Raw genomic sequence first — 24,804 nt, 5'->3', positions numbered from 1 at the left:
CTGACCTGTCGGTGAGAATGTTGTGAGTTGTCCTTTTTTAAGCCCCGACCACACGAGTACCGCCCGCGTGTGAATAATGAATGTGTCTATATGTGTCACGCCGTGTCATCGTGTGATTCATTGTGTGCGGGGTTGTGAGTCCGGCCCAGATTGAGAGAAGTTGTGATGTCATCAGATGTAACCTCAGCTGAAAGGCGACTCTTTGTGAGGAAGGAGAGACGTTGTCACCTACTTCTGATCACCTGACACCCGACACACACACACACACATGTCCCCAAATTCAGCACATGCCAACAAATCGTCATTTCACATACGAACACACGTGTGCACAGTAGGGTTGTCCGCTACCAGAATTTCTAAATAAAGGGGACCACAAAATGTCATTTTTGGCTTAAATGGACTGGAAAATGTAATAATACAAACCCTGTTTCCATATGAGTTGGGAAATTGTGTTGGATGTAAATATAAACGGAATACAATGATTTGCAAATCATTGTATTCCGTTTATAATTACATCTAACATAATTTCCCAACTCATATGGAAACAGGGTTTGTACATTAAACATACATCTTAATGCAATCAAAGAACAATTTTGTCATTAAATAAAGAAAATGAACATAATAGACAATAGTGTGGTTCCGATACCAATTTTTTGGTACCGGTGCCGGTACCAAAATGTATTTCAATACTTTTCGGTACTTTTTGGTACTTTTCTAAATAAAGGGGACCACAAAAAATTGCCTAAATTGGCTTTATTTTAACAAAAATGTTTAGGGTACATTCAACATGTTTATTATTGCATGTTTGTCCTTAAATAAAATGGTGAACCTACAAGACAACAAAGGCTCCTAGTTAGTCTGCTGACGTATGCAGTAACATATTGTGTCATTTTCCATTCTGTTATTTTGTCAACATTATAAAGGATAAGCTGTAGAAATTGATTATTAATCTACTTGTTCATTTACTGTTAATATCTGCTTACTTTCCGTTTCAACATGTTCTATCCACACTTCTGTTAAAATGTAATAATCACTTATTCTTCTGTTGTTTGATACTTTTGCAATAGTTTTGGATGATACCACAAATTTGGGTGTCAATCCGATACCAAGTAGTTACAGGATCATACATTGGTCATATGCAAAGTCCTCATGTGTCCAGGGACATATTTCCTGAGTTTATAAACATAACATAACATTTTAAAAAAACAAAAGAAGATTTTGTGATGCTACAAAATATCGATGTAATCATAGTAACCTACCTAATAACCTACTCAGTGGCCTAGTGGTTAGAGTGTCCGCCCTGAGATCGGTAGGTTGTGAGTTCAAACCCCGGCCGGGTCATACCAAAGACTATAAAAATGGGACCCATTACCTCCCTGCTTGGCACTCAGCATCAAGGGTTGGAATTGGGGGTTAAATCACCAAAAATGATTCCCGGGCGCGGCTACGCTGCTGCCCACTGCTCCCCTCACCTCCCAGGGGGTGATTAAGGGGATGGGTCGAATGCAGAGGACAAATTTCACCACACCTAGTGTGTGTGTGACAATCATTGGTACTTTAACTTTAACTTTAACTTTAGTAGTATCGACTAGATACACTCCTGTACTTGGTATCATTACATGGTGTTTGTTTACATTCTGGAACGGCGTCATTAGCGGTGACGCTGGTGAGCTACGGTGTGTAGTGAAGCATGTTTGGCTATTCCTCGTCGTGCATGGATGATACTTGTAAGAGACGTAGGCTAGGTGAGGATTAGTGATGTAGAAGTAGCTAAAACACTGTGGACGGACGTTAGCCACCAGCTTGCTGTGTTTTAAAGCACCGCTGAGCAAAGCTCCACCTTTATGGTTGGTCATTAAGCCAAAATACGTCCATTCTCCTTCTTCTTTCTCTACACTGTTTCCGCCTGTAAGTGCCATGTGTGTGTGTTGACTCTGCGACTTGCGTCTCGGCTCATATTACCAGCAATGTCACCACAGCGCGCCATCAGACGCATGGAAAAAAAGTACCAGTATTTTTCAAAGGCAGTATAGTACCTTCTTTAATTCATTAGTACCGCGGTACTTTATTAGTACGGGTATACCGTACAACCCCAGTGCACAATGACACTATGGCCAAAAGTGTTAAAACACACCTCTTTAAGGGGGTGTTTGCAACTTTAAGCAGCTACACTGCAAAAACTGAGATCTAAGTAAGAGTAAATATCTGAAATAAGGGTGATATTTGCTTATTTTCTGTCTGATAAGATAATTCTTCTCACTAAGCAGATTTTATGTTAGAGTGTTTTACTTGTTTTAAGGGTTTTGCTCCTAAATGATCTCAGTAAGATATTACGGCTTGGAGCTGAGATTTGATGACCTATATTGAGTAAAACGTGCTTGAAACTAGAATATCAACTGATGCAAAGCTGTGTCATTAACACTCACAAGTATAAAACTACATTTTTTTAAGTGATAATTTCTTACTTCAAGCATGAAAAAAAAAAATCATGATGCCGAGCGCATCATGATTATGATTATGTCGAGATAATGGCACTAGCATTTGCTTAATTTAAGAATATTCTTCAACATAATGAGCAAAAAGGTCTTCTTTTTTTCTACCACCAAGAAAAGTGCACTTGTTATTAGTGAGAATATTCTTATTTTAAGGTATTTTGGGGTTCATTGAGGTTAGCTAATTTGACTTGTTTTGGAAAGTCTTGACAAGCCGAATTTTCTTGTTCTATTGGCAGATAATTTTGCTGAGTTCAAATAAAATGCCGCAAATTTGTGTATTTTTTTTCCCTTGTTTTTGAACACTGACTTTTTGCAGTGTACTTAGTGGCTGCTAAATCTCTAAAGTGTTGTCAGCATTATAGCCTGCCCTATTACAGTTTTGAGCATGTAAAGTACGCCCCTTTAATCAATTACAAACCCCGTTTCCATATGAGTTGGGAAATTGTGTTAGATGTAAATATAAACGGAATACACTGATTTGCAAATCATTTTCAACCCATATTCAATTGAATGCACTACAAAGACAACATATTTGATGTTCAAACTCATAAAAAAAATTTTTTGTGCAAATAATCATTAACTTTAGAATTTGATGGCAGCAACACGTGACAAAGAAGTTGGGAAAGGTGGCAATAAATACTGATAAAGTTGAGGAATGCTCATCAAACACTTATTTGGAACATCCCACAGGTGAACAGGCAAATTGGGAACAGGTGGGTGCCATGATTGGGTATAAAAGTAGATTCCATGAAATGCTCAGTCATTCACAAACAAGGATGGGGCGAGGGTCACCGCTTTGTCAACAAATGCGTGAGCAAATTGTTGAACAGTTTAAGAAAAACCTTTCTCAACCAGCTATTGCAAGGAATTTAGGGATTTCACCATCTACGGTCCGTAATATCATCAAAGGGTTCAGAGAATCTAGAGAAATCACTGCACGTAAGCAGCTAAGCCCGTGACCTTCGATCCCTCAGGCTGTACTGCATCAACAAGCGACATCAGTGTGTAAAGGATATCACCACATGGGCTCAGGGACACTTCAGAAACCCACTGTCAGTAACTACAGTTGGTTGCTACATCTGTAAGTGCAAGTTAAAACTCTCCTATGCAAGACGAAAACCGTTTATCAACAACACCCAGAAACGCCGTCGGCTTCGCTGGGCCTGAGCTCATCTAAGATGGACTGATACAAAGTGGAAAAGTGTTCTGTGGTCTGACGAGCCCACATTTCAAATTGTTTTTGGAAACTGTGGACGTCGTGTCCTCCGGACCAAAGAGGAAAAGAACCATCCGGATTGTTATAGGCGCAAAGTGTAAAAGCCAGCATCTGTGATGGTAGGGGGGTGTATTAGTGCCCAAGACATGGGTAACTTACACATCTGTGAAGGCGCCATTAATACTGAAAGGTACATACAGGTTTTGGAGCAACATATGTTGCCATCCAAGCAACGTTACCATGGACGCCCCTGCTTATTTCAGCAAGACAATGCCAAGCCACGTGTTACATCAACGTGGCTTCATAGTAAAAGAGTGCGGGTACTAGACTGGCCTGCCTGTAGTCCAGACCTGTCTCCCATTGAAAATGTGTGGCGCATTATGAAGCCTAAAATAGCACAACGGAGACCCCCGGACTGTTGAACAACTTAAGCTGTACATCAAGCAAGAATGGGACAGAATTCCACCTGAGAAGCTTCAAAAATGTGTCTCCTCAGTTCCCAAACGTTTACTGAGTGTTGTTAAAAGGAAAGGCCATGTAACACAGTGGTGAACATGCCCTTTCCCAACTACTTTGGCACGTGTTGCAGCCATGAAATTCTAAGTTAATTATTTGCAAAAAAAATTAAATTTGAGTTTGAACATCAAATATGTTGTCTTTGTAGTGCATTCAATTGAATATGGGTTGAAAAGGATTTGCAAATCATTGTATTCCGTTTATATTTACATCGAACACAATTTCCCAACTCATATGGAAACGGGGTTTGTAATTGATCAACCGGGAACTGGAATCAACTTCTTTTAAGATTTAAATTATTTTCAATTGCATGCTTTCATTGCCCTTTAATCAACTTTTCAGTGCTTTACCACCACAATGCCTCGTTTGTGGGCATGTGTGTGTGTGCGTGTGTGTGTGTGTGTGTGTGTGTGTGTGTGTTTGCTTGCGCACATGCAAGGAAACACTGATGCATACCTTGAGTGTGCACACACCCAAACGCAAGGACACATAGCTTTCTATCTGTGCCTCTGTTTCTCTTATTGCACGCAGCTCTTGTCTTCTTGATCAATTTCTGCATTTATGAATGTTTTCCCCAACAACGGCAGCTGTTAGCTCGCTGGCAAGCTGAGTCCAACGTAGTCTCCTTCGTTCTGTTTTGTTTAACATTTGAATTATTTTCACTTATCGGGCCCGGCGACTGTTATGTTCGCATGCTGACGCATGTTTCCTGCAGCGGAGCTGCTAAACGATGCAGTGAGAAATGAAAGAAGAATAAATTGATAATGATTGATGCGTCAGAAAGCGGCCATTGCCACGAGTCCACTTTTAAATAATAAAATAAAAGTCCTTTGGCACATTTGTGAGTCGAAACACTAACGGTAATTAAATTGTGTCGCTGGTATGGTAAAATGAGCAGGGATTTCCGCGTACCATATAGCTATTCCGCCTACCATTTGCATTCGCATTTAATCCCAAACCATCAGTTTAGTATCGGATCATCTACTGTGACGTAATGACAGTTTGACCGGTGATGGCGAGGACCAGTTTGTGCCCACTACGAATGGGTACGAATTAGAGATGTCCGATAATGGCTTTTTTGCCGATATTCGATATTCCAATATTGTCCAACTCTTAATTACCGATTCCGATATCAACCGATACCGATATATACAGTCGTGGAATTAACACATTATTATGCCTAATTTTGTTGTGATGCCCCGCTGGATGCATTAAACAATGTAACAAGGTTTTCCAAAATAAATCAACTCAAGTTATGGAAAAAAATGCCAACATGGCACTGCCATATTTATTATTGAAGTCACAAAGTGCATTATTTTTTTTTTAACATGCCTCAAATCAGCAGCTTGGAATTTGGGACATGCTCTCCCTGAGAGAGCATGAGGAGGTTGAGGTGGGCGGGGTCGAGGTGGGGGGGGGGGGTGAATGGGGTAGCGGGGGGTGTATATTGTAGCGTCTCGAAAGAGTTAGTGCTGCAAGGGGTTCTGGGTATTTGTTCTGTTGTGTTTATGTTGTGTTACGGTGCGGATGTTTATCCCGAAATGTGTTTGTCATTCTTGTTTGGTGTGGGTTCACAGTGTGGCGCATATTTGTAACAGTGTTAAAGTTGTTTATACGGCCACCCTCAGTGTGACCTGTATGGCTGTTGACCAAGTATGCCTTGCGTTCACTTGTGTGTATGAAAAGCCGTAGATATTATGTGACTGGGCCGGCACGCAAAGGCAGTGCCTTTAAGGCTTATTGGCGCTCTGTACTTCTCCCTACGTCCGTGTACACAGCGGCGTTTTAAAAAGTCATCAATTTTACTTTTTGAAACCGATACCGATAATTTCCGATATTACAATTTAAAGCATTTATCGGCCGGTAATATCGGCAGTCCAATATTATCGGACATCTCTAGTACGAATAGGTACTGACCCACACGGGCAATTCAGGATGTCATCATCATCATTTGTACCGAATTATTCAAGTTTTGTGTTGTTTAAAATGTTGTTGTAAGCCTTCAGATCCAAATTTGGCTCCACGCCACACCCACATCCCGTGGCGTTGGCAAATTTCCTTTTGCAATCTATCATCGCCCATATCTCTCTCGTGTCTTTCATTTTAACCGCGGCTCATTTGATCAAAGTCCCTTGAAGAAGTTTGTTAAAGTACGACCCCTATTTTTAGCCTAAAAATCGATTTTTTTGATAACACAGGAATCTGGTAGCAGGGGGTCATTTAAAAAATTTTTTTTAAGGGAGTCAAATTTAAAATTTCGTGTACGAACCCCAAAAATATACATTTTTTGCCGGACCTGATGTGCCTGCAAAAATGGTTGGTTTTCATGAATGCTATGAGCCTTATAGAGTCGTGGTCAAAAGTTGACATACACTTGTAAAGAACATAATGTCATGGCTGTCTTGAGTTTCCAATCATTTCTACAACTCTTATTTTTTGTGATAGAGTGATTGGAGCACATACTTGTTGGTCACAAAAAACATTCATGAAGTTTGGTTCTTTTATGAATTTATTATGGGTCTACTGAAAATGTGACCACATCTGCTGGGTCAGAAGTATACATACAGCAATGTTAATATTTGGTTACATGTCCCTTGGCAAGTTTCACTGCAATAAGGTGCTTTTGGTAGCCATCCACAAGCTTCTGCTTGAATTTTTGACCACACCCCTTTACAAAATTGGTGCAGTTCAGCTAAATGTGTTGGTTTTCTGACATGGACTTTTTTCTTCAGCATTGTCCACACGTTTAAGTCAGGACTTTGGGAAGGCCATTCTAAAACCTTAATTCTAGCCTGATTTAGCCATTCCTTTACCACTTTTGACGTGTGTTTGGGGTCATTGTCCTGTTGGAACACCCAACTGCGCCCAAGACCCAACCTCCGGGCTGATGATTTTAGGTTGTCCTGAAGAATTTGGAGGTAATCCTCCTTTTTCATTGTCCCATTTACTCTCTGTAAAGCACCAGTTCCATTGGCAGCAAAACAGGCCCAGAGCATTATACTACCACCACCATGCTTGATGGTTGGCATGGTGTTCCTGGGATTAAAGGCGTCACCTTTTCTCCTCCAAACATATTGCTGGGTATTGTGGCCAAACAGCTCCATTTTTGTTTCATCTGACCACAGAACTTTCCTCCAGAATGTCTAATCTTTGTCCATGCGATGTCAGATGAAGTGGGAGGATATTAATAAACAAAGCCATTTCACTAGGGCCTTTGCAGCTTTTTCCTGCTCGGGCCCTAATTAGTAATCTTACTCTTGATTTGAATCATATACAATTATCATATCTACACACTAAAAAATGCTGGGTTATTTTGATAACCCAATTAATGAGTTGCAAGTTTTGGGTCAAATTTTTGAGTTATTTTCATGAAGAGCAATCCATTTTGGGGGTTATAAGGGTATTATTTTAACTCAATTTCTGGGTTTTCAAAACTATGAACCATTTTTGGATTGTTTTTCAATGAGTAACAGATTTTTGGGTAAAAAGCTTTTTTTTTAATTAAAAAGGTACTTTTTTCTTCAAGGGAATTTTTTATGGATTAATCTCATTAACATTATTTATAATTACACTTTTATGTACATGACAATATTTGAGCATGCTGTATAGAACTACTATGACAATACACGGCAATTCTTGTTAAAATAATGTCACTAATATCTTGCTTTTGAGGGTATTTTAATGGAATAAACATCATTTTGATCAGTAGTTGGGAAGGAGTAGGACAAACCAGTAAAAATTATATTTTTTTAACCTACAATTGGGTCAAGGAGCGCTAAATTGGGTTTGGAATAACCCAACATTGTAGTGAGCATAACTCGGCTTTTGTGTTGAATAAATTCAACCCAATATTTGGGTTATGAATCAACCAACGTTGAGTTAGCATAACTCAACTTTTGGGTTAAATAATTCAACCCAATAGTTTGGTTGGGAATAACCCAACATTAAGTGATCATTACTCAACTTTTTTGGTTAAATAATTCAATGCAAAAGTTGGGTAGAAAAAATTAACCCAAAATGTTGAGTTAAAATAACTCAAATAAGGGGTGTGTCCTTTTCTGAATCAGCAGTAAAGTTAAAATTGGGTTATTTTTTAACCCAACATTTTTTAGTGTGTAACCTACTTACAGTTTAACAGGACAAACTAAACCTTGTCAAATGAAATGAAAACATTAGTCGATGACAAAGATGATAATTTCTGATTAGAAAAATAAATAAGAATCAAATACACTGCAAAAGAAGGTATGAACAATACATTTATTTACATTTACCGAGGGCTAAAATGAGTAAATTAATTCTAATTAAAATAACGTGTATGCTTCTTAAATAAACTTGTCAATATAATGAAAATACAGCTTCACCAATTTAGTCATATTTTTTGCGCTAAAGAAACTTCCCTATGACTTTAGCTCCAGACTTCTTCTGTTTGTTTGACATTGTCATTACTGCCACAAGTGGCCTGAAAGTGTATTACAACTGCGCCCCACCCATACTTACCACAGCTGAGAAACAAATATTTTTTGGCCGCTGTCAGGTTCAAACACTGATGACATCTATTAAACAAGACAAGAAGCAAGGAATTAAACAGAGACAGAATTAAATTTGGCTCAATTGAGGAGAGACGTCTGGACTGTACTCTTTGCACAGTCTCACCACGCTCTGACGAAAGATTGTACGCCTCCTCTTTTGTTTGGACTTTCCCTGATTACATGGCAACAGCTGTTTCTAAGGGATGCGGGTTGTAAACAGCCATCGCCTTTTGTCACAAAACAGTTCACAGAAAAGGTCGTAAACAGTTCAAAGAAGAGGTCCCTGGAGGGGAGTCAGGTCCTGCTTCCTCTTTGCTTTGTAGATCTCGGGTCAAGACAACATATTTCTGTTGATTACAGTACATCAAAGAAACACAACCTTCATGTTGCTTCCCATCCTACACAGTGGAGTTTTACAAGCCTTTTGCTTGGTAGGATCAAAGACAGCTTTTGTCCTCTCGCCGGGAACTCATGCAAACACAAAGTTTTGTGATAACTTAGATACAATTATTCTGACAGCCGCCCTCCAGGGCAGTGTTTTTCAACCTTTTTTTGAGCCAAGGCACATTTTTTTTATTAAAAAAAATACGGAGGCACACCACCAGCAGAAAATGTTAAAAAATGAAACTCCACCAGGTTGTCGTGCCTTATTTTGAGTTTGTTGTTGTTTGTGTGTAGTGCTTTAGTTCCTGTCTTGCGCTGTTATTTTGGGGACCCTTCCTGTTTTGTTGGTGTTCTCCTGTAGCAGATTCAAGCCTTCCTTTGAGTGCTATTGCCCGCACCTGCTTTGTTTTCGCAATCAAGACTATTTAAGTTGTGCGTACGCTATCCTTCTTTGTGGGGACATTGTTGATTGTCATGTCATGTACGGGATGTGCTTTGTGGACGACGTCTTTGCTCCACACGCTGTAAGTTTTTGCTGTCGTCCAGCATTCTGTTTTTGTTGACTTTGTAGCCAGTTCAGTTTTACTGTTGTTTTACATAACCATCCCTATGCTTCAGTGCCTTTTCCTAGCGGGACTTGCCTTTTGTATTCATTTTTAGTTTAAGAGTTACAAATAATAATAAATAATTATTGATTTGCAAATAATATTTTTTGGACCATTTAGGTGAAGTGGCATAATTTCCCACGGTAAAGTGGCATAATTTCACACCAGACAATATCTCAGGGCACACTAGTGTTCCGCGGCACAGTGGTTGAAAATCACTGCTCTAGGGCAGTGTTTTTCAACCACTGTGCCGCGACACACTAGAGATGTTGTCTGGTGTGCCGTGGGAGATTTTGTAATTTCACCTAATTGGGTTAAAAATATTTTTTGCAAACCAGTAGTTATAATCCGTAAATGTGCCGTTGTTGAGTGTCTGTACTGTCTAGAGCTCGGCAGAGTAACTGTGTAATACTCTTCCATACTAGTAGGAGGCAGCAGGTAGCTAATTGCTTTGTAGATGTCGGGAACGACGACAATGGTTTGCAGGTAGAAAGGTGTCTAATGTTTAAAGGCGAGTGCCGCTAAGAAAAGGCATTGAAGCTTAGGGAAGTCTATGCAAAACTAAAACTGAACTGGCTGCAAAGTAAACAAAAACAGAATGCTGGAGGACAGCAAAGACTTACAGCGTGTGGAGCGGACGGCGTCCACAAAGTACAATCAACAACAAAATAGGAGCGTAAGACAAGAACTCAAACACTACACACAGGAAAACACCAAAAAACTCCAAATAAGTCACGGCGCGATGTGACAGGTCGTGACAGTACACCTACTTTGAGACAAGAGCTTTTTGTTTGAGATTGATTGATTGAGACTTTTATTAGTAGGTTGCACAGTGAAGTACATATTCCGTACAATTGACCACTAAATGGTAACACCCGAATACGTTTTTCAACTTGTTTAAGTCGGGGTCCACTTAAATTGATTCATGATACAGATATATGCTATCATCATAATACAGTCATCACACAAGATAATCACATTGAATTATTTACATTATTTACAATCCGGGGTGTGGGGGGGTTAGGTTTGGTTGTTATCATCAGTCATCAACAATTGAGAGCAGATAAATGGATATTGGGACAGTGTAGGTCTGACTTGGTAGGATATGTACAGCAAGTAGTGGACATAGGAGAGAGAGAGAGAGAGAGAGAGAGAGAGAGAGAGAGAGAGAGAGAGAGATCAGAAGGCATAAGAAAAAGTATCTGCATTTGATTGTTTACATTTGATTATTAACAATCCGGGGAGGGTGTTAGTTTAGGGTTGTAGCTGCCTGGAGGTGTACTTTTATTGCGGTTTTGAAGGAGGATAGAGATGCCCTTTCTTTTATACCTGTTGGGAGCGCATTCCACATTGATGTGGCATAGAAAGAGAATGAGTTAAAGGCCTACTGAAATGATTTTTTTTTATTTAAACGGGAATAGCAGATCCATTCTATGTGTCATACTTGATCATTTCGCGATATTGCCATATTTTTGCTGAAAGGATTTAGTAGAGAAAATCGACGATAAAGTTCGCAACTTTTGCTCGCTGATTAAAAAAAAGCCTTGCCTGTACCGGAAGTAGCGTGACGTCACAGGAGCTAGTATTCCTCACAATTCCCCATTGTTTACAATGGAGCGAGAGAGATTCGGACCGAGAAAGTGACGATTACCCCATTAATTTGAGCGAGGATGAAAGATTCGTAGATGAGGAACGTTACAGTGAAGGACTTGAGAGGCAGTGATGGACGTATCTTTTTTCGCTCTGACCGTAACTTAGGTACAAGCTGGCTCATTGGATTCCACACTCTCCTTTTTCTATTGTAGATCACGGATTTGTATTTTAAACCACCTCGGATACTATATCCTCTTGAAAATGAGAGTCGAGAACGCGAAATGGACATTCAGTGCCTTTTATCTCCACGACAATACATCGGCGAAATGCTTTAGCTACGAGCTAACGTGATAGCATCGTGCTTTAACTGCATATAGAAACAAAAGAAATAAACCCCTGACTGGAAGTATAGATAGAAAATCAACAATACTATTAAACCGTGGACATGTAAATACACGGTTAATGCTTTCCAGGCTGGCGAAGGTTAACAATGCTGTGCTAACGACGCCATTGAAGCTAACTTAGCAACCGGACTGCACAGAGCTATGCTAAAAACATTAGCTCTCCACCTACGCCAGCCAGCCCTCATTTGCTCATCAACACCCGTGCTCACCTGCGTTCCAGCGATCGGCAGAAGGACGAAGGACTTCACCCGATGCGTTTGGCGGCCCGGAGACGTAGGAAGTCAAGGTGAAGTCGGCGGCTAGCGCGGCTAGCGCTCCAACAAAGTCCTCCTGGTTGTGTTGCTGTAGTCCGCTGCTAATACACCGATCCCACCTACAACTGTCTTCTTTGCAGCCTTCATTGTTCATTAAAAAAATTGCAAAAGAAGTCCAGAATACTGTGGAATTATGAAATGAAAACAGAGCTTTTTGTATAGGATTCTACGGGGTACCATAACTTCCGTTACTCGGACTTCGTCACGCGCATACGTCATCATACCGCGATGTTTCAGCCGGATATTTCCCGGGAATTTTAAAATGTCACTTTATAAGTTAACCCGGCTGTATTGGCATGTGTTGCAATGTTAAGATTTCATCATTGATATATAAACTATCAGACTGAGTGGTCGGTAGTAGTGGCTTTCAGTAGGCCTTTAAGACCTTTGTTAGTTCGGAATCTGGGTTTAACGCTATAGTGATGCATGCTTGGTTATGGTTTGAATTCATATCAAACAATCGCGAGAACGACTTTTTATTGTCAATATCGGCTGCTGAGTTTATTGTTTTAATGTTTTCTGCTGGTGGCGTGCCTCAGAATTTTTTCAATGGGAAAACATGTGCCTCGGCACAGTGGTTGAAAATCACTGCTCTAGGGGACGCTGGGGGCCCAACAATGGTTAAGAAACACTGGCATAAAGTGCCAACGAGTGAGCAAACGAACGGCGATCGGTTTATGTCGTCGAGGAGGAAGCGGGCGATCGAAGGAAGCGGTGAAGAATCCGGGCGTGCGAAGTGACAGCTTTAAGTGCGGAGTTTGACTTTGGGGGGACATTTAAGAGGATGGCTTGGTGTATTTCACTTTAATTTGCTGTTGAAATGTTGTTTCAGGGTTGATGGCTGCTTTGGAGGCTCGAGGCTTCCGTTACTGTCTGATGGCGATTTGACGACGCCTATAAAACACTTTATCTTTGACGCGACCTTGACCAGGATGTGAACTGATCGCGCACCCGTGTGTGTGTGTGTGTGTGTGTGTGTGTGTGTGTGTGTGTGTGTGTGTGTGTGTGTGTGTGTGTGTGTGTGTGTGTGTGTGTGTGTGTGTGTGTGTGTGTGTGTGTGTGCGTGTGTGTGTGTGTTAATAACCACTGCCAATTCTCTGGGAGGGGACACTTAGCGAGACGATGATAGCTAATATGGAAATTATAGGAGCACCTGTGTTGTGTGTGTTTGAGCCTTCGTCGTCCTCATTACCTTACTGTCGGCTCATCATCATCACCATTTCCCGGGCTCATCGGGTCAGGTGTTATTGAGCGCAGATGTTAATTATTATTATTGTTATTGTCCGGCGGGTGAAGAAATAGAATCCTTATTAAAGCAGCTGATTTAGTACTCCCAGCCAACAGGGGGCGGTGTAATGGCAGGAAGGTGAAGTTACTGATGCTGAGGTCAATCACCTGCTGCGCGCGGATCAAGTGTCTGCGGTGTGTTTAGCGGTTTAAAGTGCGTACTGAGTGTACAGTGACTTTACTGTTCATGGCGGTGTCGCATCTTTGAGTGGCGGCCACTCGTCTGGCGAGGGACGCCTTCCATGCGTCTCAAGAGGCTGAGGAGGTGTGAAGTGTTGTCGTCCAACACGACGCCCCCGTTTGACGCACGGAGGCGGCTGCCATGTTAGGGTCACTGAGCTGCCCAGGCCCCCCCCCCCCCCCCACGCTTCCATCCAAACACACGAAGCCAATCGGCCCCCGCGGTCGTCTGCCAGCTCGCTTGGCCTGCTGCCCGCCAGCATTGAATGACTTCCTGTGCCGCTCGCGCTGTGACGACGTGTGTTTCCGCCTTTCAAGCTAATTGAATTGCATGTCTTCATCCTTCCATCACGGAGGTGCTGACAGGAGCGGCTTTAGGGCGGGGCCAAAGGGGAGGAGCTCACCTGCCCAGCCCTGCCCACTTTCACCAAGCTTAAACTTCCTGCTGTCAATCAAAATGCAGAATGCATTATGCATTATTGTTACCTCTTCTTCTCGCGCGCGTGTGTGTGTGTGTGTGTGTGTGTGTGTGTGTGTGTGTGTGTGTGTGTGTGTGTGTGTGTGTGTGTGTGTGTGTGTGTGTGTGTGTGTGTGTGTTGTGTATGAGGGGCCGTTGGTGACATTATTCAGAATTTCTTACGTACACTACTGAAATGCTCTCACATAAACAACTGAAATGCTTTTCTCTCATACACAATCCTGAAATACTCTCACACCCACTACTGAAACATTGTTATATACCACTGAAATACTCTCACGCACACTACTGAAACATTGTTATATACTACTGAAATACTCTCACGCACACTACTGAAACATTGTTACATACTACTGAAATACTCTCACGCACACTACTGAAACATTGTTACATACTACTGAAATACTCTCACGCACACTACTGAAACATTGTTACATACTACTGAAATACTCTCACGCACACTACTGAAACATTGTTAGATACCACTGAAATACTCTCACGCACACTACTGAAACATTGTTATATACCACTGAAATACTCTCACACACACTACTGAAACATTGTTAGATACCACTGAAATACTCTCACGCACACTACTGAAACATTGTTAGATACCACTGAAATACTCTCACGCACACTACTGAAACATTGTTATATACCACTGAAATACTCTCACGCACACTACTGAAACATTGTTATATACCACTGAAATACTCTCACACACACTACTGAAACATTGTTAGATACCACTGAAATACTCTCACGCACACTACTGAAACATTGTTATATACCACTGAAATACTCTCACGCACACTACTGAAACATTGTTATATACCACTGAAATACTCTCACGCACACTACTGAAACATTGTTAGATACCACTGAAATACTCTCACGCACACTACTGAAACATTGTTATATACCACTGAAATACTCTCACGCACACTACTGAAACATTGTTATATACTACTGAAATACTCTCACGCACACTACTGAAACATTGTTACATACTACTGAAATACTCTCACGCACACTACTGAAACATTGTTACATACTACTGAAATACTCTCACGCACACTACTGAAACATTGTTACATACTACTGAAATACTCTCACGCACACTACTGAAACATTGTTAGATACCACTGAAATACTCTCACGCACACTACTGAAACATTGTTATATACCACTGAAATACTCTCACACACACTACTGAAACATTGTTAGATACCACTGAAATACTCTCACGCACACTACTGAAACATTGTTAGATACCACTGAAATACTCTCACGCACACTACTGAAACATTGTTATATACCACTGAAATACTCTCACGCACACTACTGAAACATTGTTATATACCACTGAAATACTCTCACACACACTACTGAAACATTGTTAGATACCACTGAAATACTCTCACGCACACTACTGAAACATTGTTATATACCACTGAAATACTCTCACGCACACTACTGAAACATTGTTATATACCACTGAAATACTCTCACGCACACTACTGAAACATTGTTAGATACCACTGAAATACTCTCACGCACACTACTGAAACATTGTTATATACCACTGAAATACTCTCACGCACACTACTGAAACATTGTTATATACCACTGAAATACTCTCACGCACACTACTGAAACATTGTTATATACCACTGAAATACTCTCACGCACACTACTGAAACATTGTTATATACCACTGAAATACTCTCACGCACACTACTGAAACATTGTTAGATACCACTGAAATACTCTCACACACACTACTGAAACATTGTTATATACCACTGAAATACTCTCACACACACTACTGAAACATTGTTACATACCACTGAAATACTCTCACGCACACTACTGAAACATTGTTATATACTACTGAAATACTCTCACGCACACTACTGAAACCTTGTTATATACCACTGAAATACTCTCATGCACACTACTGAAACATTGTTATATACTACTGAAATACTCTCACACACACTACTGAAACATTGTTATATACTACTGAAATACTCTCACACCCACTACTGAAACATTGTTATATACTACTGAAATACTCTCACGCACACTACTGAAACCTTGTTATATACCACTGAAATACTCTCACACACACTACTGAAACATTGTTATATACTACTGAAATACTCTCACGCACACTACTGAAACATTGTTATATACTACTGAAATACTCTCACACCCACTACTGAAACATTGTTATATACTACTGAAATACTCTCACACACACTACTGAAACATTGTTATATACTACTGAAATACTCTCACGCACACTACTGAAACATTGTTATATACTACTGAAATACTCTCACGCACACTACTGAAACATTGTTATATACTACTGAAATACTCTCACACACACTACTGAAACCTTGTTATATACCACTGAAATACTCTCACACACACTACTGAAACATTGTTATATACCACTGAAATACTCTCACGCACACTACTGAAACATTGTTATATACTACTGAAATACTCTCACGCACACTACTGAAACATTGTTATATACCACTGAAATACTCTCATGCACACTACTGAAACATTGTTAGATACCACTGAAATACTCTCACACACACTACTGAAACATTGTTATATACCACTGAAATACTCTCACGCACACTACTGAAACATTGTTATATACTACTGAAATACTCTCACGCACACTACTGAAACCTTGTTATATACCACTGAAATACTCTCACACACACTACTGAAACATTGTTATATACCACTGAAATACTCTCACGCACACTACTGAAACATTGTTATATACTACTGAAATACTCTCACACACACTACTGAAACATTGTTATATACTACTGAAATACTCTCACACCCACTACTGAAACATTGTTATATACTACTGAAATACTCTCACGCACACTACTGAAACATTGTTATATACTACTGAAATACTCTCACGCACACTACTGAAACATTGTTATATACTACTGAAATACTCTCACACACACTACTGAAACATTGTTATATACCACTGAAATACTCTCACGCACACTACTGAAACATTGTTATATACTACTGAAATACTCTCACGCACACTACTGAAACATTGTTATATACTACTGAAATACTCTCACGCACACTACTGAAACATTGTTATATACTACTGAAATACTCTCACACCCACTACTGAAACATTGTTACATACTACTGAAATACTCTCACACACACTACTGAAACATTGTTATATACTACTGAAATACTCTCACGCACACTACTGAAACCTTGTTATATACCACTGAAATACTCTCACACACACTACTGAAACATTGTTATATACCACTGAAATACTCTCACGCACACTACTGAAACATTGTTATATACTACTGAAATACTCTCACACACACTACTGAAACATTGTTATATACCACTGAAATACTCTCACGCACACTACTGAAACATTGTTATATACCACTGAAATACTCTCACGCACACTACTGAAACATTGTTATATACTACTGAAATACTCTCACGCACACTACTGAAACATTGTTATATACTACTGAAATACTCTCACGCACACTATAATGATAATAAATGGGTTGTACTTGTATAGCGCTTTTCTACCTTCAAGGTACTCAAAGCGCTTTGACAGTATTTCCACATTTACCCATTCACACACACATTCACACACTGATGGCGGGAGCTGCCATGCAAGGCGCTACCAGCAGCCATCAGAGGCAAAGGGTGAAGTGTCTTGCCCAAGGACACAACGGACGTGACTAGGAAGGTAGAAGGTGGGAATTGAACCCCAGTAACCAGCAACACTCCGATTGCTGACACAGCCACTCTACCAACTTCGCCACGCCGTCCCTACTACTGAAACATTGTTATATACTACTGAAATACTCTCACACCCACTACTGAAACATTGTTATATACTACTGAAATACTCTCACACCCACTACTGAAACATTGTTATATACTACTGAAATACTCTCACGCACACTATTGAAACATTTTCATACACACTATTGACATTTTTTTCTACTGAAATACTCTCATAAACAGTACTCAATTTTTACTCTCTCACCCACATTACTGAAACACTCTCATGCACGTTACTGAAATCCTTTCACACACACAACTGCATTTTTTTCTCTCATACACACTACTGAAAACCTCACACACACACACACACACACACACACACACACACACACACACACACACACACACATACACACACACACCAATTATTTTTCAGTTGTGCGTGTGAAAGGATTTCAGTAGTGTGTGTGAGAGAAAAACATTTCACTTGTGTGTATGAGAGTGTTTCAGTGGTGTGTATGAGCGTGTTTCAGTAGTGTGTGGGAGAAAAAAGACTTCATTTGTGTTTGTAAAAGGATTTCAGTTATGTGTGAGAGAGGTTTTCAGGAGTGTGTATGAGAGTCTTCAGTAGTGTGTGTGAGAGAAAAAAATTTCAGGAGTGTGCATGAGAGTGTTTCAGAAGTGTGTATGAGAGTGTTTCAGTATTGTGTGTGCGAAAACAAAGTTCAGTAGTGTATATGAGAGTGTTTCAGTAGTGTGTATGATAGTGTTTCAGTAGTGTGTATGACAGTGTTTCAGTAGTGTACATGAGAGTGTTTCAGTAGTGTGTATGACAGTGTTTCAGTATTGTGATGAGAGTGTTTCAGTAGTGTGTGTGTGAGTGTTTCAGTAGGGTGTGTGAGAGTGTTTCAGTAGTGTGTATGAGAGTGTTTCAGTAGTGTGTGGGAGAGTGTTTCAGTTGTGTGTGAGTGTTTCAGTAGTGTGCGTGAGTGTTTCAGTAGTGTATGAGTGTTTCAGTAGTGTGTGAAAGAAAAAAAATCAGTAATGTGTATGAGAGTGTTTCAGTAGTGTGTATGAGAGTGTTTCAGTAGTGTGTGTGAGAATGTTTTAGTAGTGTGTGAGAGAGTGTTTCAGTAGTGTGTGGGAGAGTGTTTCAGTAGTGTGTATGAGAGTGTTTCAGTAGTGTGTGAGAATGTTTCAGTAGTGTGTGGGAGAGTGTTTCAGTAGTGTGTGCGAGAGTATTTCAGTAGTGTGTGTGAGAGTGTTTCAGTAGTGTATGTGAGAGTGTTGTAGTAGCGTGTGTGAGAGTGTTTCAGTAGTGTGTATGAGAGTGTTTCAGTACTGTGTGTGAGTGTTTCAGTAGAGTGTGTGAGAGAAAAAAAAATCAATAGTGTGTATAAGAGTGTTTCAGTAGTGTGTATGTGTATTTAAAAAAAAATCACTATTATTATTATTATTATTATTATTTATGTATTTTTTATATATTTTAATATTAATATTAAAATTTTAAATTGTTCCCCTCCCCCAGGGGGAGGATTCGACAGGGCGGTTGCTGGTTGTTCTATCTCCATGCTTGGGGACCCTGCGGGTGGGATGGGTGTTTTCCCGTGGCCCCGTGCTGGGCGGTCCTGCGGCGGCCGACTTGGTGGCCTGGGGCGGGCCCCGGCGTGGGGGTTGGGCTCGTGGGGGCCCGGTTGCTGGTGGGGTGGGGGCGGTCTTCCTGTCCGGTTGCGGGGAGTCTCTGGGCCCCTCGGGCAGTGTGTCCCGCCTTTCTGCCCATGTGGGGTGTGGTTTCTCGCTGGCTTGGGGGCTGGCTGTCCCCTGCTTCTCCCGTGCCTTGTCCTCTGCCGGGCGCATCTGTCTACAGCTGCACCAAATAATAATATAAATCCATTTCATAAAGTCAAATACAAATAAGGCAACAAGAGAAGTATCCCACACTTCTCTTTTGTAAAGTAAATCTGTACAGCTGATATGGGCATCTACATCAACTATATGATTTGCCTAAAAAGCTGGACAAAACAAATAAAAATAAAAGTAGTGTGTATGAGAGTGTTTCAGTAGTGCGTGAGAGAGAGAAAATTCAGTAGTGTGTATGAGAGAGTTTCAGTAGTTTGTATGACAGTGTTTCAGTAGTGTGTGTGTGAGTGTTTCAGTAGTGTGTGTGAAAGTGTTTCAGTAGTGTGCGTGAGAGTGTTTCAGTAGTGTGTGTGTGAGAAAAACATTTCAGTTGTTTATGTGAGAGCATTTCAGTAGTGTATGTAAGAGGTAATTCTGAATAATGTTCCTGACGGCCCCTCATATTTGTGGGTGTGGGGCTCGCAACAGGTCAGGAGGAAAAAGCAAATCAAGCGCACTTGTACACGCACACACATTCTGTACAAAACGAGCTGAATAGCTGAAATAGCAAGAGCAAAATGAAGGGGAACAAAAATATGCAAGGGATATCAACACAATATATACAAACCAGGGATGTTCAAAGTGTGGCCCTGGGGCCATTTGCGGCCCGCAACTGATTTTTAACGGGCCGCGGCACATTATAAAAATACTATTTAGAAAAACAAAATAAAAAATGTGGAACAAAGAGCAAAAACAAGAGAAAAGTAACGACAAAAAGTTGCAATAAAGATACTAATAACACAAAGCTGCCATGTAGGCTGTTTTTTCTTTACAACTGTCATTGCTCAAAAAATAATAATGAATCAAAATCAATGTTATTATGAATTATTTACCCAATTAAGCCAACATTTACTTCACATCAAATATTCCCCTTTGAAATATTTTTAGGGAGAAAAATTGCATATATTGTGTGTTTGCCATTAAAAAACAAGTTTTCTTTGATAAAAAGGGCACGACAAACAAACAAAAAAAAACCTATAAAAAAAACAAAACTGTAATTGACAAATGAATCTGAAGTTGATCTAGAAAATTATAATGGATCCCCAAGATCATTGTTCAAAAATAATAAAGAATTTTATTAATTTCATTAATGTTATAAATTAATGACATATTTAAGGCTCCAATTACTTCACCTCAAATATTCCTTTTCGAATTTTTTAGGGGGAAAATATTGCATCAGAATTGTTTTGACAAAAAGGACATAAAATATTTTAAAAAAAAACATTTTTTATATCAACAGATAGTCTTGAAGTTACAGTTTTAAGTGTAATTTATTTTTTATTTTTTAAAAGACTTTACATTTTTATGACTTAGACCTTTCTGGGTCCCCGGGACCAAACTCAAAGGAGGCCCCAAAGGTTAAAGCTAATCTATATATTGAATAGATTTTGAAAATGAAAAAATATTAAAATAGCCAGCACGTGCTCTGATTTTTTTTTTTTGTGTGCGGCCCTCAGTGGAAAAAGTTTGGCCACCCCTGCTGTAAACATACTCAATTATATCCAAAACTACCAATTTAAGAAATACCAATGGTAGAAAATGGATGGATGGATGGCAATTCTAAAGATAAATATACTATAAATAAATGATGGTAAAAATGACAACTACAACCACGATTATTATTATTTTTATTTTTTTAAATGTCTTACCAAACATCAATAACATGATGTGTTGCAGTGGTATAGCAGCACGCTGACTGCTAGTATGGGGGTCACATGATTGACTCCATGTTGGACGCACAAACAAGTGCCTACGTGACCGCTGGGTACGTGTGTGTGTCCACATCAAAGGGAAATCCAGCTCTGTTTTCCATTCTTATCAAAAGCTGTCATCCATTCCATCCCCTCACACACACACGCGCGCACACACACACACACACACACACACGTAGACAATCACCTCCACACTTTTCAGAAATCCGATTTGGGAGCTGTGAAGAAGAAATGCATGACGACTTGAAAAATGACTGCCGTCTAATCATTCAATTATGACCCCTTTGCAGATGGTCCGAACACGCACAAACACCAGTATAAAGTAAACAAGCACACACACACACGCACACACAAGTAGGAAAGTATAAAAGCTTTTCTTTGCAAAATGTCCTGAAACAAAAATTAATTAGACAGAAAATTATATTTCAGGATATTTTCCTCTTCTTTCATGTGTGTGTGTGTGTGTGTGTGTGTGTGTGTGTGTGTGTGTGTGTGTGTGTGTGTGTGTGTGTGTGTGTGTGTGTGTGTGTGTGTGTGTGTGTGTTCTTGTATTTCTACCCTTCTTGAGACATCAACAAGGAAAAGTACAAGTTAGGACCCAAATCATGGTGGCAATACGGAAAACTATTGCATCTAATAGAGAATGTCTCATTGGTGGTGAAATATATCAAAATGAGGCTGGTCCCAAAAAGGTGGGATTTTTCAAATGGACTGTTTGTCGGTCTTAAAAGTGCTCCCCCTCTGGTCAACATATGAAATAACAAGTGTGTGTACAAATTTGAATTGCTCCCCCTCTGGTCAGACTTAATACCAAAAAAAATTATAAAAAGTATATATATAAAGACATACTATAATAACTTGAAGTAAATAATGAAGATTAAAAACCAATTACAAACAAAAAAATAAAAAATAACTAAAATCTTTTCCTCACAATGTGTCGACTTCTTTCTCATAAAATTGGCAACCATTTCTCATATTCTTTCTTTTTCTGTAATATTGCAATATTTTCTCGTAAAATTATTGCTTTTTTATGTAAAATTATTACTTTTTAATGCACAATGGTGACATTTGTCATATAAAATCCTGACTTTTATCACAATATTGCCAATTTTTTTTGGTGCTCTTGTAAAATAGTGACATTTTTGGAGTAAAATGATGACTTTTGTCATAATTTTGCGGAGTAAAATTCTGCTTATTATTAATAATATTGCCAACATTTTAAAGTTTTCTTATAAAACTGTGACTTTTGTCGAGTAAAATTATTATCGAGTAAAATTCCAACTTTTATCATAACATTGCGCAAATGTTCAGTCTTTTTAATAAAATTTTGACTCGCGTTGAGTAAAATGACGACTTTTATTATAATACTGCCAAAATCCGAAGTTTTTCTTGTGAAATTGTGACCTTTTTCTTGTGAAATTCCAACTCATTTTTCACAACAGGCTTTTTTATATTTGCATTGTATGTATATATTATCAATGTTGTAAATACAAATCTTTATATATCTAGAAAGGGTGGTCCTAAAGAGGTAGGCATTTTTCGGAGGTCTGAAGAAGGTAACAAATACAAGAATGTGTGTGTGTGTGTGTGTGTGTCTCGGCCTGTGTTGGAGTGGTGCCCGTGTGTGTGTGTGTGTGTGTGTGATTGCGTCTCATCAGCTCCTAGAGACTCGTCGGCTTGATTGCGGGTCCGAGTCGCTGCCAGGTAGAGCGAGTGAGAGTTGTGGGCGGGTCCCCGAGCGCGGCGTCTTCATGGCGTTCAATCGTGATGCTCAGAGATACTCCAATCAAACGCTCCTCATCTGGCAACTTGAAAGGCTCTCAGGCAGTGTTTTCCCCAAAGGCCCCTCTGCTCTGTCTCACTCTCTCCTAATGCTAACAAATACACTCGTGGGCACTATATAGATTTAGCTTCCCATTTTTTTTTTGTCATTGTTATAATTAAAATAGTCATGAATTGCATTGTTGTAAAGTGTAGGAGCCACTCGAACTTGTGCATGTATGTGATGGACCACCTGATTGGCTGTGGAGTGCACTCTGGGGGGGGTCTTTTCATTATAGTACACCTATGCACCTGTGGTGTGGTGGCATGGATAATAATGGCAGCCTGAGCTTGGTAGAGAAACTTTTTGTTGAACGTCCTTTGGGCAAAATACGGCTCGCGGGCCACATGCGGCCCGTTAAGATTGTAAATCCAGGCCCGCCGGACGTTCTAAATACATTTTTTAGACCTTTAATATCAGAACTGTCGACGGCATTATGATGTGCAGTGATGTTTTTAAATGACTGTAAGTTTTGAACTGTAGAACGTTGTCACGTGTGGGTCGCATCTTACTGCGGGGTTTGTTCTCTCGGGATGCAGACGGACCACTCCGTGCAGGTAGGGACATGATTTAATCTTCGTAAATCATACACATACCAAAAACAGAAAACAAGCAAAAGGAAAACGTGCCGATCGCACGGGAAGCTAAGATAACCACTTAGCACAGGAATCATACACTAGGAAACAAGAAGCCAGACAGAGTGTGGCGAGCAACGTGAATAAATAGCTCTCTGATTAGTGCTCGACAGCAGGTGAGCATGCCGACCACTAACCAGAGGCAGGTGAACCCGATTAATCCCCATGGAAACCAAAACAAACCCAGAGGTGCACAAAACAGGAACTAAGGGAGTCCAAAACTAACAGAACATAACTAAACAAAACATGATCCGGGCCATGGATCATGACAAAAGTAGTGTTGTCCCGATACCAATATTTTGGTAATATTTTGATACTTTTCTGTACTTTTCTAAATAAAGGGGACCACAAAAAATTTAATTATTGGCTTTATTTTAACAAAAAATCTTAGGGTACATTAAACATATGTTTCTTATTGCAAGTTTGTCCTTAAATAAAATAGTGAACATACTAGACAACTTGTCTTTTGTTAGTAAGTAAACAAACAAAGGCTCCTAATTTAGCTGCTGACGTATGCAGTAACATATTGTGTCATTTATCATTCTATTATTTTGTCAAAATTATTAAGGACAAGTGGTAGAAAATGAATTATTAATCTACTTGTTCATTTCCTGTTAATATCTGCTTACTTTCTCTTTTAACATGTTCTATCTACACTTCTGTTCAAATGTAATAATCACTTATTCTTCTGTTGTTTGGATGCTTTACATTAGTTTTGGATGATACCACAAATGTAGGTATCAATCCGATACCAAGTAGTTAGAGGATCATACATTGGTCATATTCAAAGTCCTCATGTGTCCAAGGACATATTTCCTGAGTTTATAAACATAATATACATTTTTAAAAAACGAAGGAAGATATCGTGATGCCAAAAAATATTGACGTAATCGTAGTAGTA

The sequence above is a fragment of the Entelurus aequoreus genome, linkage group LG15, assembly GCF_033978785.1.
Source record: "Entelurus aequoreus isolate RoL-2023_Sb linkage group LG15, RoL_Eaeq_v1.1, whole genome shotgun sequence".
Classification (NCBI taxonomy): domain Eukaryota; kingdom Metazoa; phylum Chordata; class Actinopteri; order Syngnathiformes; family Syngnathidae; genus Entelurus; species Entelurus aequoreus.
This window is presented reverse-complemented; position numbering follows the sequence as displayed.